Here is a 4407-nt window from a genome sequence, read left to right on the forward strand (position 1 = left end):
GAATTTCAAGAGGCAATAAAACATTTAATCAAACTGAAGATTCCAGCTACACCCCAGTTTTCTGGAAGTACTAATATTTAGATCCTTCCTTTTTAAGGTAGCCCATGTCAGTGTGTGTTATCTTTTCCCCCCCTTAATGCTCATCTGCTCTGGGAGGAGGATCTAGATCATGATGACAGAGTAGATCTTGCACGCAAAGTCCTGACCTGAATATTGGGCATTTTAATTTCTTGTAAACCTTATGATGAAACAGTGACCCCCCATAAATTCTAAATAATGCCAAATATAGGGCATTCAGTTAATAGTTTCTCCTTTCTACCAGTTGACCGTGGTTGGCCGAACTGCTGAGTTCAGATACAAATTACTTGAAATGACAAGATCTTCACATTCCTACGTCAACCTCTTTTCAAACATAGAGCTGAGTCCGGACTTCAGCGAAGCTCTCAGAGGACATCATCACACCAAGAGACGCCCGGGCTGTGGGCCTCAAGAGCCAGCAGCCCAACCCAAGGAGGAAGAAAACCAGCCTCGGCGCTCGCATGCCCAACTTGCGGGAAGTCCACAGCTCCAGGCTCTCCCGGCTCAGAAGATTGGCACAGTGGGACAACCTAGAAAAAGGAGCTGTTGGCCCATGGGGCCCACCTGTAGCAACAACACCCAAGGTAGAACTGGGGTTATATTTGGAGGCCTTCTCTACATCGTTTTCCTTGGAGTTTCAATGAAACCATGGCGCAAAGCTCACTCAGAGCATGCTGCTAGGTGAACCACTAAGACTAGTCACCTTACATTAGATGTAAACGTGAGCTTGTCCAACCCAGCAAGCATACTTCCTGCATGCCACACAGGCCCCCAAACCCGGTAAGTGATCAGCGTGCAGCCCATTAGAAATTGTAGGTGGCTCTGAAAAGAGCCTTTGGTTTGTGGCGTTCATCTGGCAGCTGGTCAAGCTCGCTTGGCGCTGGTGTACTTGGTGGCGACCTTGGTTTTCCTCGGGCCCCGAGTGCTTGGCCAGCTCAGGAGGCAGCAGCAGGCGCATGGCCGTCTGGATCTCCCGGGATGTGATGGTCGAGCGCTTGTTGTAGTGCGCCAGGCGCGACGCCTCGCCCGCGATGCGCTCGAAGATGTCCTTGACGAACGTTTTCACGGAGCCCCCTGCCTCAGAAGAGACACCTGCATCTGGGTGACCCTGCTTCGGCACCTCGTAGTTGTAACCAGCACTCTTGATGGCATCTCTTGCGCTTTCCCCACCGCCCTCCTTCTTCTGACTTCTAGAAGCAGCTTTCTTACAGCCCTTTTTAGAAGTGGCGGCGCTCCTCGGAGCAAGCCCTGGCACGGCCAGAGCTCGGTGGCAAAGCAAATTGGAAGAGAGCAGCACCCACTTGTGAGAGCGGTATTTATAGGCACAGAGCTCAAATGGCGTCCTCTGTATCTGCCGTGTGATTGGATATTGCCATGTATGTAAATAAGGAGACCCCTTTCAGTTCTCTGATTGGTTAAACACCAGGCAGCAGTCAGAACCGGCCCAAGCCACCCCCAGACTATAAATAGGCTGGGAGCCTGTCTTAACGGAAGCCGTTTCCGTTATAACAGATGGCTCCTGAGTTTTGCGGTGATGCGGAATGCAGGTGAGCGGCCGTGTTGGCCCCGTGGTGGGTTTGCTGGCCCTCACAAGTGAAGCTCTGCTGGAGGCATGGGCGCACAGGTGCACCTGACAGCCAGACCCTGGAGCTGTCCTGCAACGTGGTGTGAAAGGATGCTGAGCCCAAGGGGCGGATGGGGCGACCATATATAATCCTGGGGGTGTCCTGCCCAACCTTGGAGTTGGGCTGCTGTCCACATGTTTGGCAGCTGCCACAGCGAAGTTCAGTGTGGTTTAACACCACAAGCTGCCAAGCTGACAGGCCCGGGGAGTGACAGGAACACCCAGAAGGAAAATAAACTCAAAGTCTAAACCGACATACATCTCACTCAATTTCTGATAAAGACCTCGGTTTACGATAGGATTAGAAAGAGCAGTACCATCTGTCTCACCAACAATATGTTCAATTGACTACAACTACTACAAATTAGAACTGCGAAGAACTTGTTTCTGTGGCTGGGGCAGCTGGAGATGTTGTGAGTAGTGCTCTGTGGAGTCCAAAGTGGACTTCCCATTGTGGGTGGAACTGTTCCTGTGCCTACTTCAGGAATGTGGTCAGTCCAGCAATAGGACAGGATGTGGTTGTGCCAACCTACCCAGGTCCTAAGAAAAAAGTGAAAATATGAAATATTGTCTGAGGACTTGGGGGTAGATTAAAGTATTACTACCAGAATCCAATCATTCAATCTAACCAACTCTATCCCTTTTGGTTTATTACTTGGTATGTAGGTTATATTTAAAAATCCTCATGCCATTTCAATAGTAAAGTGATAGAACAGCTTTCTTTAACAATTACTCAGGACTTTTAGCCACTCAATGCTGAAAATCCTAACTGGGCACATTGGGACATGTCTGTAATTCCAGTGGCTGAGACAGGAGATTCTCAGGTTCAAAGCCACTCTCAGCAATTTAGCCAGTCCATAATTTAGTCAAATTATATCTCAACACACAAAGGTCTGGGTGTGGCTCAGTGAAACAGTACTTCCCTTGCATGTGGGAAGCTCTGGGTCCCATCCCTAGTACCAGAGGGAGGGAGGAAGAGAGATAATAGGAGAAAAAGAAAGGGATAGAGTTAGACTGAAATTATGACTCGGAAATTGAGTGAGATGTGTCGGTTTAGACTTTGAGTTTATTTTCCTTCTGGGTGTTCCTGTCACTCCCCGGGCCTGTCAGCTTGGCAGCTTGTGGTGTTAAACCACACTGAACTTCGCTGTGGCAGCTGCCAAACATGTGGACAGCAGCCCAACTCCAAGGTTGGGCAGGACACCCCCAGGATTATATATGGTCGCCCCATCCGCCCCTTGGGCTCAGCATCCTTTCACACCACGTTGCAGGACAGCTCCAGGGTCTGGCTGTCAGGTGCACCTGTGCGCCCATGCCTCCAGCAGAGCTTCACTTGTGAGGGCCAGCAAACCCACCACGGGGCCAACACGGCCGCTCACCTGCATTCCGCATCACCGCAAAACTCAGGAGCCATCTGTTATAACGGAAACGGCTTCCGTTAAGACAGGCTCCCAGCCTATTTATAGTCTGGGGGTGGCTTGGGCCGGTTCTGACTGCTGCCTGGTGTTTAACCAATCAGAGAACTGAAAGGGGTCTCCTTATTTACATACATGGCAATATCCAATCACACGGCAGATACAGAGGACGCCATTTGAGCTCTGTGCCTATAAATACCGCTCTCACAAGTGGGTGCTGCTCTCTTCCAATTTGCTTTGCCACCGAGCTCTGGCCGTGCCAGGGCTTGCTCCGAGGAGCGCCGCCACTTCTAAAAAGGGCTGTAAGAAAGCTGCTTCTAGAAGTCAGAAGAAGGAGGGCGGTGGGGAAAGCGCAAGAGATGCCATCAAGAGTGCTGGTTACAACTACGAGGTGCCGAAGCAGGGTCACCCAGATGCAGGTGTCTCTTCTGAGGCAGGGGGCTCCGTGAAAACGTTCGTCAAGGACATCTTCGAGCGCATCGCGGGCGAGGCGTCGCGCCTGGCGCACTACAACAAGCGCTCGACCATCACATCCCGGGAGATCCAGACGGCCATGCGCCTGCTGCTGCCTCCTGAGCTGGCCAAGCACTCGGGGCCCGAGGAAAACCAAGGTCGCCACCAAGTACACCAGCGCCAAGCGAGCTTGACCAGCTGCCAGATGAACGCCACAAACCAAAGGCTCTTTTCAGAGCCACCTACAATTTCTAATGGGCTGCACGCTGATCACTTACCGGGTTTGGGGGCCTGTGTGGCATGCAGGAAGTATGCTTGCTGGGTTGGACAAGCTCACGTTTACATCTAATGTAAGGTGACTAGTCTTAGTGGTTCACCTAGCAGCATGCTCTGAGTGAGCTTTGCGCCATGGTTTCATTGAAACTCCAAGGAAAACGATGTAGAGAAGGCCTCCAAATATAACCCCAGTTCTACCTTGGGTGTTGTTGCTACAGGTGGGCCCCATGGGCCAACAGCTCCTTTTTCTAGGTTGTCCCACTGTGCCAATCTTCTGAGCCGGGAGAGCCTGGAGCTGTGGACTTCCCGCAAGTTGGGCATGCGAGCGCCGAGGCTGGTTTTCTTCCTCCTTGGGTTGGGCTGCTGGCTCTTGAGGCCCACAGCCCGGGCGTCTCTTGGTGTGATGATGTCCTCTGAGAGCTTCGCTGAAGTCCGGACTCAGCTCTATGTTTGAAAAGAGGTTGACGTAGGAATGTGAAGATCTTGTCATTTCAAGTAATTTGTATCTGAACTCAGCAGTTCGGCCAACCACGGTCAACTGGTAGAAAGGAGAAACTATTA

At 51.3% G+C, this 4407-nt stretch overlaps 2 pseudogenes; one reads left to right on the top strand and one right to left on the bottom strand.

Moving 5' to 3' along the window:
• Positions 1-829: 829 nt before the first annotated feature.
• On the bottom strand, positions 830-3094 carry LOC107149392 (annotated as a pseudogene).
• Positions 3095-3252: 158 nt separating this feature from the next.
• Positions 3253-3877, top strand: LOC107149393 (annotated as a pseudogene).
• Positions 3878-4407: the final 530 nt, after the last annotated feature.

The sequence above is a fragment of the Marmota marmota genome, unplaced genomic scaffold (genome assembly GCF_001458135.2).
Source record: "Marmota marmota marmota unplaced genomic scaffold, marMar, whole genome shotgun sequence".
Lineage (NCBI taxonomy): Eukaryota > Metazoa > Chordata > Mammalia > Rodentia > Sciuridae > Marmota > Marmota marmota.